The sequence below is a fragment of the Schistocerca americana genome, chromosome 1, assembly GCF_021461395.2.
Source record: "Schistocerca americana isolate TAMUIC-IGC-003095 chromosome 1, iqSchAmer2.1, whole genome shotgun sequence".
Classification (NCBI taxonomy): domain Eukaryota; kingdom Metazoa; phylum Arthropoda; class Insecta; order Orthoptera; family Acrididae; genus Schistocerca; species Schistocerca americana.
The window spans coordinates 822,965,814-822,979,611 of record NC_060119.1 but is presented as its reverse complement, the minus strand read 5'-3'; the positions used below and the strand labels follow the sequence as shown (position 1 = coordinate 822,979,611).

At 42.6% G+C, this 13,798-nt stretch overlaps 1 pseudogene; it reads left to right on the top strand.

Annotated features, from left to right (window-relative positions):
• Positions 1-7,109: 7,109 nt before the first annotated feature.
• LOC124556302 lies at positions 7,110-7,226 on the top strand (annotated as a pseudogene).
• Positions 7,227-13,798: the final 6,572 nt, after the last annotated feature.

Genomic DNA, 13,798 nt, shown 5'->3' with positions numbered 1-13,798 from the left:
CGCCAGCATTAAAGTAATATTATTCCACTTCACTGCTTTAATTTCAAAGTTCAGTTAAAGTATTCATAGCTGGCTACAGTATTTAGATTACACAAGCACAAATTAAGAGTGCGAATTTTGTTACCATATTTTAGCTTTCCTGTGACTGCAGCTCAGCTTGGTACGTACTTAAATTTTACTATTGTTAATTGTTCAGAATCATTTAACTCAAGTTCAAAGTTAAATCTCTTATTTCTAAATTGCGTAGATTCAAGTAGCTTTTGAAATTATTGTTGAGGTAGCCCAAGACTAACCTTATTTTATTGCATTTCGTAGTGCTTCAGAAACAAAGTTCACTATTAATTTCAGTCACTAAATTAACTTTCAGTTTTCCGGTTTTATTAATTCTTTTGCTAAATTAAGTCAGAGTGTAGCGAAGTTTATTACTTCTGACAAACATTCAGTTTTCACGCAACACGTGTCAACCTTCAGTTGCCACGCTTTTAGTGCTAATTATATGTGCAATAACCTTTCTTTTTCAGTTATTATAGTAGTTGTCCATAGGACTGGCGACCGTAATTTTCCCCAAATCTCAAATATTTAATTAACGCCTGTTAATTGTTAACGTAACGACCGCACATTTACTTTCTTTATTAACTTTACCCCTTTTCAAAATTAATTTCCACCAGTTTCATTTGCATTTTTCGTTTCATTTAGATGTAACCCTTTCCTCCCTCTTTACCGACAAATTAACTTCGGTGACGATTGTTTTTCCCAAATTTTCATTAGGCACACGCGGTTTAATTTTTACTGTCATTAAGGTCGATAAGTGAGGGGGAGGTTACAAGCTTTTGTATGTGATCGTTAAGTATGGAGCTATTGCATCAGCGTACTCTGAGAGGAACCTAATTGGTATACTGTCTGGACCAGAAGACTTACTTTTATTAAATAATTTAAATTGCTTCACTACCCCTATTTCTACGTTACTCGTGTTGGCAGCTGTTCGAATACTTACTTCTCTTCTTCGGCGAAGGAATTTCGAAAGGCTTTGTTTACTGACTCTGCTTTGGCAGCACTGTCGTTGATATTATTCCCATTGCTATAGCGCAGAGAAGGCATTTTCTGTATCTTGCCAATAGCATATTTCACATACGACCTGAATCTATTTGCATTTTCTGCCAGGTTTCGAGATAAATTTTCAGTATGCTAGTGGTGTTGTCGTAGTGCGCACAGACTTGGAAAAAAAACACATTCCGTTCTATTTAAATGGTCAAAGGTGGAATGTTCTACTGATACATCGCATGTGTAGCAATGGGGCATGTGGATCCACGAATCATCTGTAAGCCCAATGATGTCAAGAGACAGTAGCGACGTGTGAAAATATCAACAAAACTGGAAATCACCTCTCTCTGATGTCAACTATCTTGACATATGCTAACTGGATTCCAGGTATAGAGACAACTTATAACACACTCAAAAGAGCAATCAGATACCAGCGTCCCAAAAAAATCATGACGTTAAGAAATCAATAAAGAGAATGAAGGAGGGAGCCGACACGGGCTATTTGCATAGAAGAAACAGTTCCAGAGACCCATGCACAACTCTAAGCTGTGTAGGTCGAATGCAGCTGAACCGTACAATAAAAACCAAAAATACTAGAGTTAGCAGAGGTAACAAACAATGACGCATCAATTATGTATTTAGTATGTGCACGTGTTGGGGAAGCGGAGGGGAGGGGCGAGGACGAGTTCCAGACTTGCTCACTGGTTTCACCTAATGTGAATTAGTCTTACACGATTCTCAAAAACCGCTAAGCATGGACGTTTACCAACAATCCAGGAAGGACTGTTAGCCAGACATCAGTATATCTGTTATGGCAATGTCACTGAATAGCCCATCATGAATATTCAAGGTGATAAATGAGAGAAATTCTGTATTTATGTTTGCGGACATATGGCAGTGCGCCACAGTCTCCAGTCACTTCCCGAAAGAAGGCGTTAGCAAGGAGGCTGAAACGTCGGATCTGAATAATCTGGAAAGAATGACGCAGTACTAAAATCTGACAACTTTTGGTTCAAATGGCTCTGAGCACTATGGGACTCAACTGCTGAGGTCGTTAGTCCCCTAGAACTTAGAACTAGTTAAACCTAACTAACCTAAGGACATCACAAACATCCATGCCCGAGGCAGGATTCGAACCTGCGACCGTAGCGGTCTGGCGGTTTCAGACTGCAGCGCCTTTAACCGCACGGCCACTTCGGCCGGCTCTGACAACTTTTAATATTATGCTCAGTACTACGTTGTTCTAGATTGAGAAACAATTCCTAAGATTACAAGTCGCTGAAATGGGCTCATTTTTATGGGCCTTGCGTCTTTGGAGCAATTTTCTCTTTATTTTCAATTTATAGTAAAAACCTTCGTCGCATACCTTCAAAGACATTAGTTCTACCTATCTCTGAGACAACTTAGAAACTGGAGATTAAATTTATTCTGCACTGCAATATTACTTGGCCATAATGAAATTTTTGAATAATGTTCTTATTATTACTTTCTTGAAAACGTTGCGCACTGATGCATAATATAAAAACATTTCTTTTTCTTTTTTGGAAAGACGATAATTATTCTGTTTCATTTATGATTTAAAGAATTTACATACAATTCGCAAACATAATTTTTCCTTCATCACATCGGAAAAGAATTTCTTTCATAATGCAACTGCTGTGTTCGGATGCAGGCTGAGTTGGCATCCCTTCGCTCCCAGCTTCAGGCAGTGTTGGCTTCGGTCACACAGCTTGAGGCTGTTGCCAATGGGCATCACTGTGGGGGTCGGGATGGGGGTTTGTCGGGGACGGCCAGCTCGTCCCACGCATCCCCTGATCGGACTACGACTGTGGTTGCCCGGGATACTGCCCGCATTGAGGCTGATCCCTCACCTGTGGTAGAGTGGGAGGTCGTTTCAAGGTGTGGCAGGGGGCGAAAGACATTCCGGAGGGCTGAACGGAAAGCCTCTCCAGTTTGTCTGACGAACCGGTTTCAGGCTCTGTCTCAGGCTGATACTGATCTTCGGCCTGACATGGCTGCTTGTCCTGTTCCAGAGGTTGCCCCTCAGTCTGCAAGATCCGGGCAGTCGCAGAGGGTGGGCTTACTGGTAGTTGGGAGCTCCAACGTCAGGCGCGTAATGGGGCCCCTTAGGGAAATGGCAGCAAGAGAGGGGAAGAAAACCAATGTGCACTCCGTGTGCATACCGGGGGGAGTCATTCCAGATGTGGAAAGGGTCCTTCCGGATGCCATGAAGGGTACAGGGTGCACCCATCTGCAGGTGGTCGCTCATGTCGGCACCAATGATGTGTGTCGCTATGGATCGGAGGAAATCCTCTCTGGCTTCCGGCGGCTATCTGATTTGGTGAAGACTGCCAGTCTCGCTAGCGGGATGAAAGCAGAGCTGACCATCTGCAGCATCGTCGACAGGACTGACTGCGGACCTTTGGTACAGAGCCGAGTGGAGGGTCTGAATCAGAGGCTGAGACGGTTCTGCGACCGTGTGGGCTGCAGATTCCTCGACTTGCGCCATAGGGTGGTGGGGTTTCGGGTTCCGCTGGATAGGTCAGGAGTCCACTACACGCAACAAGCGGCTACACGGGTAGCAGGGGTTGTGTGGCGTGGGCTGGGCGGTTTTTTAGGTTAGATGGCCTTGGGCAAGTACAGAAAGGGCAACAGCCTCAACGGGTGCGGGGCAAAGTCAGGACATGCGGGGACCAAGCAGCAATCGGTATTGTAATTGTCAACTGTCGAAGCTGCGTTGGTAAAGTACCGGAACTTCAAGCGCTAATAGAAAGCACCGAAGCTGAAGTCGTTATAGGTACAGAAAGCTGGCTTAAGCCAGAGATAAATTCTGCCGAAATTTTTACAAAGGTACAGACAGTGTTTAGAAAGGATAGATTGCATGCAACCGGTGGTGGAGTGTTCATCGCTGTTAGTAGTAGTTTATCCTGTAGTGAAGTAGAAGTGGATAGTTCCTGTGAATTATTATGGGTGGAGGTTACACTAAACAACCGAACTAGGTTAATAATTGGCTCCTTTTACCGACCTCCCGACTCAGCAGCATTAGTGGCAGAACAACTGAGAGAAAATTTGGAATACATTTCACATAAATTTTCTCAGCATGTTATAGTCTTAGGTGGAAATTTCAATTTACCAGATATAGACTGGGACACTCAGATGTTTAGGACGGGTGGTAGGGACAGAGCATCGAGTGACATTATACTGAGTGCACTATCCGAAAATTACCTCGAGCAATTAAACAGAGAACCGACTCGTGGAGATAACATATTGGACCTACTGATAACAAACAGACCCGAACTTTTCGAATCTGTATGTACAGAACAGGGAATCAGTGATCATAAGGCCGTTGCAGCATTCCTGAATATGGAAGTTAATAGGAATATAAAAAAAGGGAGGAAGGTTTATCTGTTTAGCAAGAGTAATAGAAGGCAGATTTCAGACTACCTAACAGATCAAAACGAAAATTTCTGTTCCGACACTGACAATGTTGAGTGTTTATGGAAAAAGTGCAAGGCAATCGTAAAATGCGTTTTAGACAGGTACGTGCCGAGTAAAACTGTGAGGGACGGGAAAAACCCACCGTGGTACAACAACAATGTTAGGAAACTACTGCGAAAGCAAAGAGAGCTCCACTCCAAGTTTAAACGCAGCCAAAACCTCTCAGACAAACAGAAGCTAAACGATGTCAAAGTTAGCGTAAAGAGGGCTATGCGTGAAGCGTTCATTGAATTCGAAAGTAAAATTCTATGTACCGACTTGACAGAAAATCCTAGGAAGTTCTGGTCTTACGTTAAATCAGTAAGTGGCTCGAAACAGCATATCCAGACACTTCGGGATGATGATGGCATTGAAACAGAGGATGACACGCGTAAAGCTGAAATACTAAACACCTTTTTCCAAAGCTGTTTCACAGAGGAAGACCGCACTGCAGTTCCTTCTCTAAATCCTCGCACAAACGAAAAAATGGCTGACATCGAAATAAGTGTCCAAGGAATAGAAAAGCAACTGGAATCACTCAATAGAGGAAAGTCCACTGGACCTGACGGGATACCAATTCGATTCTACACAGAGTACGCGAAAGAACTTGCCCCCCTTCTAACAGCCGTGTACCGCAAGTCTCTAGAGGAACGGAGGGTTCCAAATGATTGGAAAAGAGCACAGATAGTCCCAGTCTTCAAGAAGGGTCGTCGAGCAGATGCGCAAAACTATAGACCTATATCTCTTACGTCGATCTCTTGTAGAATTTTAGAACATGTTTTTTGCTCGCGTATCATGTCATTTCTGGAAACCCAGAATCTACTATGTAGGAATCAACATGGATTCCGGAAACAGCGATCGTGTGAGACCCAACTCGCCTTATTTGTTCATGAGACCCAGAAAATATTAGATACAGGCTCCCAGGTAGATGCTATTTTTCTTGACTTCCGGAAGGCGTTCGATACAGTTCCGCACTGTCGCCTGATAAACAAAGTAAGAGCCTACGGAATATCAGACCAGCTGTGTGGCTGGATTGAAGAGTTTTTAGCAAACAGAACACAGCATGTTGTTATCAATGGAGAGACGTCTACAGACGTTAAAGTAACCTCTGGCGTGCCACAGGGGAGTGTTATGGGACCATTGCTTTTCACAATATATATAAATGACTTAGTAGATAGTGTCGGAAGTTCCATGCGGCTTTTCGCGGATGATGCTATAGTATACAGAGAAGTTGCTGCATTAGAAAATTGTAGCAAAATACAGGAAGATCTGCAGCGGATAGGCACTTGGTGCAGGGAGTGGCAACTGACCCTTAACATAGACAAATGTAATGTATTGCGAATACATAGAAAGAAGGATCCTTTATTGTATGATTATATGATAGCGGAACAAACACTGGTAGCAGTTACTTCTGTAAAATATCTGGGAGTATGCGTACGGAACGATTTGAAGTGGAATGATCATATAAAACTAATTGTTGGTAAGGCGGGTACCAGGTTGAGATTCATTGGGAGAGTGCTTAGAAAATGTAGTCCATCAACAAAGGAGGTGGCTTACAAAACACTCGTTCGACCTATACTTGAGTATTGCTCATCAGTGTGGGATCCGTACCAGGTCGGGTTGGCGGAGGAGATAGAGAAGATCCAAAGAAGAGCGGCGCGTTTCGTCACTGGGTTATTTGGTAACCGTGATAGCGTTACGGAGATGTTTAATAAACTCAAGTGGCAGACTCTGCAAGAGAGGCGCTCTGCATCGCGGTGTAGCTTGCTCGCCAGGTTTCGAGAGGGTGCGTTTCTGGATGAGGTATCGAATATATTGCTTCCCCCTACTTATACTTCCCGAGGAGATCACGAATGTAAAACTAGAGAGATTAGAGCGCGCACGGAGGCTTTCAGACAGTCGTTCTTCCCGCGAACCATACGCGACTGGAACAGGAAAGGGAGGTAATGACAGTGGCACGTAAAGTGCCCTCCGCCACACACCGTTGGGTGGCTTGCGGAGTGTCAATGTAGATGTAGATGTAGATGTAGATAATTTTCCCACTTCTAGCTTGGTAAGAACAAATAGTAGATGGATTAGTCCGTTAGTATCATTGTTGACCTATGATAAGTTTTAAGTAGCCGCAAGGGGCTGAACGACATCTCGGAGAAAGCTGACGATGTTGGAACAGTCATAAGTAGCCGAAGAGCTTCTTGAAACAGTTTCTAAATCCTACCCTTCAGTAATCACTTTTCTCCCAACAGATGACACGTTACATGACTGTATATCATTCGCAATAGTTCACAGCCTTTCGAGCTGCGTATGAAGTCTGACCAAATTAAATTCTGCAACGTGCTCCCAAAGCACCTCTTGCAAGTGTTTTACAAATGGAGAATTTGCTTAGACAGACATGACAAATATACCTTCAATATGGGATATTCGCTTTAGAACCTTTGATCTATCTCGTGTACAAAGAAATCAAGCAGTTAAAATAGTTGGTAAGTTAGTTACGTGTTCCACAGACTCTGAACTATTCTTTTGTCGAAATGGTGTGGATGCAGTCAGTTTTCAATATATGTACACGTAATTAGTGTTAACGTTACTGAAGATAAGGCAACGGCCTTGCCGCAGTGGATACACCGGTTCCCGTGAGATCACCGAAGTTAAACGCTGTCGGGCGTGGCCGGCACTTGGATGGGTGACCATCCAGCCGCCATGCGCTGTTGCCATTTTTCGGGGTGCACTCAGCCTCGTGATGCCAACTGAGGAGCTACTCGACCGAATAGTAGCGGCTCCGGTCAAAGAAAACCATCATAACGACCGGGAGAGCAGTGTGCTGACTACACGCCCCTCCTATCCACATCCTCAAGTGAGGATGATACGGCGGTCGGATGGTCCCGATGGGCGACTTGTGGCCTGAAGACGGAGTGCTTTTTTTTTAACTGAAGATAAATGTTTTTAGTCCCTCTCATGCAGCTACCCTTTAAACTAGTTGTTTTAGAGGCTACCAATTTCTAAACGAAAATTAGTTAATGGAACAGGTGTTGTCCAAGAGAAATGATTTTACGTTAGATGATATGTTGACACTATGGTGTAGCTACACTCATACTCATAAATGAGGCATAATTGCAGAATGTGGTGTCCCACAACGTGGTACTACACAAAACTGGCGCTACTAGCATAGGCACATAGGGAACACACACGACACAGATCTGTAAGTCCACGGTATTGGTGATAAGTTGAGAAAACCATCCTGAAACACAAGTGCTACAAAACGCCACTGTTTCCTGCGCATGTATCCCGACATCAATATGGAATATGATCACCATGCACACGTACAAAGGCCGCACAACGGGGTGGCATACTCTGGATCTTGTAGTCGAGCAGCTGCTGGGGTATAGCCTCCCACTCTTACACCAGTGCCTGTCGGAGCTCCTGGACTGTCGTAGGGGTCTGAACACGTGCAGCGATACGTCGGCCGAGAGCATCACAGACGTGCTTGATGGGGTTTAGGTCTGGAGAACAGGCAGGCCCCTCCATTCGCCTGATGTCTTCTGTTTCAAGGTACACCTCCACGATGGCAGCTCGGTGTGGCCGTGGGTTATCATCCATCAGGAGGAAGGTGTGTCTCACTGCACCCATACTGGTGCAAAATGACGTCCCGATAAACCTGGCCTGTTACAGTTTCTCTGTCAAAGACATGCAGTGGTGTACGTGCACCAATCATAATCCCACCCCACAACATCAAACCACGACCTCCATACAGGTCCCTTTCAAGAACATTAAGGGGTTGGTATTTGGTTCCTGATTCACGCCAGATGAAAACCCGGCGAGAATCACTGTTCAGACTATACTTGGACTCGTCCGTGAACATAACATGGGACCACTGTTCCAATGACCATGTACTGTGTTCTTGACACCAGGCTTTACAGGCTCTACTGTGACCAGGGGTCAGTGGAATGCACCTTGCAGGTCTCTGGGTGAATAAACCATGTCTGTTCAGTCGTCTGTAGACTGGGTGTCTGGAGACAACTTACTGTTCCAGTGGCTGCGGTAAGGTCCCGAGGAAGGCTACCTGCAGTACTCCGTGGCCGCCTGCGGTCACTGATGGTGAGATATCGGTCTTATTGTGGTGTTGTACACCGTGGACGTCCCGTACTGTAGCGCCTGGACACGTTTCCTGTCTGCTGGAATCTTTACCATAATCTTGAGATCACACTTTGTGGCACAGAGAGGGCCCGTGCTACGACCTGCTGTGTTTGACCAGCCTCCAGTCGCCCAAGTATTCTACCACTCAATATGTGTTCCTTGAGCCATTTTCAACACACAGTCACCACTAGCACGTCTGGAAACGTCTGCACACTTACTCGCTGCACTGTACTCTGACATGCACCAACACGCCTCTGCGTATGTGGACTGTTGCCAGCGCCACCGTGCGACGACCGCAGGTCAAATGCACCGCATGATCACACCCTGAGGTGATTTAAACCTTCAAACCGCCCACCAGAGCGTTGTTTCACCATGTATCAGCATTATCCTTAATTTATGAGCACGAGTATCTTTTTGCCAAATAATATTCATTTCACAGAAGATACTGATATTCAGAATTTAATAAATATCAAGGGCACTAAAAATTTCCACCTAACAAATAAACTATTAATTCCTGATTATAGAAATGAGCTTGATTTTAACCAAAGTTGATATTTATGTTAACTTAAATATTTCACTATTTATATAAAATCTTACAAACGAATGTTGCTAACTCTTTTGAATAAAGTATGAACTGGCTTATTAATATTTTAAGTCGGATATGGATTACTGAGAGTTGCAAGTAAATGTGTGTAATATTATGTTACTTTCGCTACAGTAAAATAAACAGTCGAAACAGGCCTCTTTAAAATTTTGAAGTAGTTCTAAAAATATGCGTGCATTTTAACTTGGGCTACATATGGAACCTTGAAACAATAAGGAATGGGAATTGTTTACAGTACCGAAGTAGTACCAAATAACTTTCGATATGTAATTGGCACCCAGCGTTTAAGATATGAGCAGCATTTACCATTCAGTAAACTCTAATATGTTAAGATTTCATAATTATTCCGTATATAATCAGGCATAAGAACAACGTGGCAGCAAATAAATTAATATTTTTGCATAAAACTATAGGTTTTTCAGTATGCTGTGTTTCAGATAATCACCTACCGATGTGTTCACTGCAAAACATGCACCGGTAAAGTCAAGGATTATTAAACATAGATGTTACTATTTTAGAACTCATTATCATGAAGTCTATATGGCCGTTAAACCTACGAAAAATAGTGAAGGATAGCAACTATGGATTTAGTAACAACGCTTAATCGCATTTTAGTCAAAGTATACAATAGATGCAAGAGAGAAAGACAGCGTGACACGTAAAGAGAAGCGTGTGTGTAATCTTCAAAAATAATGTCTCCTTTTAATGTTAGCTAGTGCGGTTTCCCAGGGTACGTGATTAGACGGGAACGGCCTGCATTTTCTCCACACTTGTGTGGAGTGTGCACGATAGCGGCCCGTTCCTACTACTCGCACCGCCTGCCACGTTCCATTTATCAGAGAGGACAGTTCGCAATTTCAGCCCGTCCATATGCACTGCAGTGCCACATTTCAATTTAGATATACCAGCCGATACCCGAGCTCACAGACTAAACTGAATTCCCCTTCGCATATGAAAAGAGTATTAAGGTTTTGCGCCGAATTATTTTTCATTTTGATCTAACTAAGGTCCAGTGAATAATTTAAACAGATTTTAAATATTTCTAACACACCAGTAAAATTATTCAAAATAATACGATAGTCATACAGCATTATCGGTGTTGCTTCTCACCACCGAACATCTACATATTGTAGTTGCGAGTGACTGTTGCGTGAGTTTGCTGCTGAAATAACAATATTTTATAAATCAGGTAACATTTTTGCGAAATGGTATAAAGTGGGACTTCACAAATTAAATTTAAGCTTGAAACAGACATTTACAGCAACAAAATACATTGCGCAGCACAATTAAAGGGTCCCATTGCGACGCAGAAATTTAAAATTCGGCTCAAATATGCCTGAAACTTTCCTCTGTAATAGTGGAAAATTGTGGTGCACTACGACGTCATCCTCGAACTCGGGACACTTCAGGTAGAAAAGTGTCGACACATACGTAAAAAAAAGGCCAGAGTTCAGAAGTTCATGTGAGGTGTAATGACGTCACATTAACACCAAATTTCATCATAATTCTGCCACCGTGGATATGTCACAAATTGATAAGATCGTTACCCCCTCCTCCCTCCTTCTCTTGACGCCTCTGCCATGGAGGTCAGAACTGCGACGCCGTGTGTTGAAATCACGCTGTTCTCTTATGGATGGACGAGAGAAAGATTTCAAACACATGGCCGCTCAGAACTGACATGAAAAGGCCTAAGATGGTTGCATAAAGCTCATCAAAAAAGGAAGCAATCACTCGCTTGGGGCGTTGATTCTCACACATTTCGCTGCTGAAAACAATAGTTCGCTGTGCGATGAGCAACAGTTCGATGTTATTGACACCACTCGACACTGCTGGCACCCCACGGATTATTTAACCCTTCGCTGAAGACGTCCCGCGGCTGCAGCCCCAATGTGCGTTACCTGACCCCTTTGGAATGTGGCGCGACCGCAGTTGTGCTCTGAGATACACGGGGGAAGCACTGAGAACGTTCAAAACCATCCGAAAAAATTTAAACGTGATCCGTAACAGCAAAGCGTGTCTCTGCTTATCAGCCATCGTGTTTCGCGCCCTCTTCCGGCATGAACTTCAAACTGCTGCGTCGCAATGGGAGTCATTTATGGGGTTTCAAAACAATGGTCCTTTAATTGTGCTGTGCAGTGTGTATTTAGAGTAACCTTGAAAACGTGGTGACATTTGTCAACGACATATTAACCTGTTTAAGGCTATTTGGGTAGTCATCTTTCTTGTTTAACCCTTTCAGACTCGAAATTTTTCTGGAGGAAGAAAAATTTTTCTTTATGTGGTAGTGGTCTTAGGTGGTTTTTTAATGATTTTAGGAGCAAGATTTATACAAAAATATGTACCCGTTTCCAAAACGTACTTTGTTCACTTGGCTTCACTTTAAGGACCAAAATAACTAATTATGAAATATTCTCTATTGTAATAAGTAGTAAAATGATCATTAAATGATTTCCATATAAAATAACAACAACAATATTCAATTATACACGGGAATATAGCGAACCATGTATTCTGATGGTCACGAGATGCTGCGCACTGCTACATTGACTTGCAGATATTTTTATAGTGATGCCCAGCGGTTGGCAGCATTTGCGCGTGATGAAAAGGTAAGTGTGTAGCTCAGGTTCGCTTAGGGAAGAAATACTTTTCTTGCAGCTAACAGACTGTAAAAGTTAATGTACACAACTGTAGCCAAAGGGTCTGAAAGGATTAACGTTTTCTCTGCTGACAATAATCGTACAGATTAATTTTTTCATTCTTTTGCCAGGTTTTCTAGACTTTCTGGAAAACCTAGGAATAATATTGTGACGTACAATGAACACATACTGGTTAAACATTATCCTACAGTTCGATTTCTTAAAAGTCGTGAAAACATGGAAAATGGCATCAAGCTTTCTCATAAGTCAGTTTCTGTGCAGTCCAACAGCACTTCAGATCGTTAAAGAATTCAAAATCGAAATTTTATTGAGACTTCTGAATACACCGTCAGAAATTACATTGTTCATGGTCTTGGAATGACCCTCTACAGGGGCACTATCAAACCTTGTATTTCAGCAAGTGCTGAGTGCAACGTACTTTGAAGGATGTGAGATACGTTTGCTTATTTCACTATAAAAAGTATCAAATACTTGAGATATTGAGATGCTAGCAATCTGAGTCTCCTCTACTTGGAGGTTTTTTTGGTCTTGTACGTGTAGTTGTTCCATAGGCAGCTTTTTTACTACTTACTTTGGTCTTACACGTTCTCCTGTCTCGGACTCGCTCTTTCATTTCGTCTCTTCAAGTTGCTATCTGTCAAGTTAGTTATACATATCAGAGGACGAAGAACTGGTCACCTATCGTATAAAGAAACAGCATCTTCAGAATATAGATACTTGAAATAAGAATTATATCTTGTACTGTAAACAGTCTTGCAGGGACTGCTCTATCATGTGTGCAAATGAGATGAGGCGGCTTACATCCCGTTACTGCGCTAGACTTTCACCCTATTCTGTCTTTTGGCTTATGTATCTCACTGTGCTTTCAGCGTCATTGCCTTTCTACAGAGTTCTCGAACACTTCTTCAAAATCTCAGTAAAATGCGGAGGTGCGGAGTAGTGGAAAGCAGATTGCCTTGAGTTACATTGTTTTAAGTGACTTTCTCGTCAACAAACTGAGTAACGCAAATAATTCAGAATTTTATCAGACAATCAAGGTTTTACTATGAAAACTTGCTGAGTTAGTGTGACTGCGACAGTTATGAGCAGTGCAATCATTCTCATGTTGCCAACTTTATGTAAATTTAGAACTCTCTTACAAAGAAGTAGTCGCAACCAACTTCAAATACAAAATCTGAAGAAATGAAACACATAAAGAATGTGACAATTTAATTACATTATGGATGTAATTAACTGTGACATTTTCTTCGCAAAATTGCTGGGCCTGAAAAGTTTACTTTAGTGTCGAAATTATTCTGACCTTCCAGGTCAGATGTAAGAGAGGGCCTTCAGCCATAAGCTGATCGTGCTAAAAAAGCAGTAAATAAATAAATAATTCTTATAGATGGAGCTTTTTGTTTTTCAAAATAGGGTGTGTTAAGTAACGAAATTTTAGCAATTACTTGTTTCATGAAAGTGCATTTATGATCCAACATTAAGTATGTAAGGGAATTAGGGTCTTTTTACAAATCCCGTTTCGCTAATATAGTGCTAAACGGAAAACATTTAACGTATTTTCAATACACGAGCAGTATTCCATATTACCACTTTATTATTTCTCACGACACTGTAAAATGCAAACGTGGAACCCGACGAGCAGTACGAAATCATATTCGTGCACGTTCAATATGGATCCAGTAAGACATTTGGGACGCAGTGCTAGTACCGCGAAACCAAGAATCCTGCATTGCGTCACACGCACACACGCACACGCACAGTTCCATGCTTAATCCATGGTGCAGGCAAGGTCGATATCGAAAAAAGATCCGGCGTAAGGCTTTATGAACGGTACGCCCTGCGAGTCCTCTACTGGATCGATCCCCGTATCTCCTGCAGCGGCGACTACCTTCTC